Source organism: Austrofundulus limnaeus, unplaced genomic scaffold (assembly GCF_001266775.1).
Source record: "Austrofundulus limnaeus strain Quisiro unplaced genomic scaffold, Austrofundulus_limnaeus-1.0 Scaffold29, whole genome shotgun sequence".
Lineage (NCBI taxonomy): Eukaryota > Metazoa > Chordata > Actinopteri > Cyprinodontiformes > Rivulidae > Austrofundulus > Austrofundulus limnaeus.
Genome location: NW_013952431.1, coordinates 2282553 through 2283933, shown reverse-complemented (window position 1 = coordinate 2283933; position 1381 = coordinate 2282553).

Sequence of the window (1381 nt, the reverse complement as noted above, 5' to 3'; positions counted from 1 at the left end):
TATATATATATATATATTAGGCGGTGAACATTACTGTGACACTGTTTCATTCAGAGATTCCCTTCCATTATTAAAAAAATGAGGACCAGGAAAATGACCAAGTCATCTGTAGCAGAAACAAATACACACACACACAATCACTCCCACAGGTCGGAGTGGAGAGTAGCATCCTGGGAAATAAGGACAACAATAATGCACCACCCATAGCCTAATAACCAACAACACATCAAAAGAAGGATCACATTTATTCACTCATAGCTGGGCAGAGTAAAACAGTGATTTATTAAAAGAAGACCATGTCAGAAACAGGATGCAGATCGTCTAAAGRGAAACTTCTCCCTCCACATTCAACAGCTCTGCATAATTCCACTCAGTGCTGCTCAGGAAGATCAGCTTCAGAGGGACTTGATTTATGATGCGGGGCTGCGCCGTACAACAACCACTGAGGAGCAGCAAAAAACTGCAGAGCAGCACAATCTGCTGCTGGCCTCCCTCCATCAGCCACTGGTGCTGATGCTGGGAGGAGGAGGAGGAGGAGGAGCRGGACGAGGAGGAGAGGGGGTCTACACCCTCTCTGCCTAGCCCTCCTCTTAACAAGCTGGACAGAAGAACCAAGGCCAAGACAGGAAATATGACAACAACATTCAAAACAAAAGCATGAGAAAAGTGAGATATTTAAATCCTGCAGCTATTTTATACTCTGGATGTTATGACATAGCATGCAACATACTACAAAATATCATTTGAATTTGATTAAAAAGTGTTTTGATGCAAACAAACAAAAAAAACGTTGTTATAATATTTATATTCAAGTGGGTTACACACCAAGCTTGGTTTCACTTTTTGCGACATAATCTTTATGGGCTTTTAATAAACAATTGCCTGAGCCTTTTTTCAGTTTTTCAGTAATGTCAAAAAATATCAAATGGTACATTGTTGGTAAAATTCTCTTTTTTGTGTGTTATGAAATATATTTTTAAAAATTACATAGGAAGATTTCAGTTATCTTATTGCTTGTTTTATAAATATTTTTGTTACTTTGCATTAGATGTGAACAATAACATATTAATATAATTATAAGCACATTATTTTTTACTAAAGGTAATAATGAAAAAAGCTAATTTATGTTGTGAGTAAATAACACTTTAAATAAGAGTTGCTCTATAATACACTGAATTATATCAGACTTATCTTAAAAAATTCTAACATTAATTGATCACTTTGCAAACAAATTAACTCTTTGTTAATATCATGACAACAATTAAAGTTTGGACTTGCAACATTAGCATGAACCATTTTATTCAACCTGATACAAACCTCTCTCTCTCTCTCTCTCTCTCTCTCTCTCTCTCTCTCTCTCTCTCTCTCTCTCTCTCTCTCT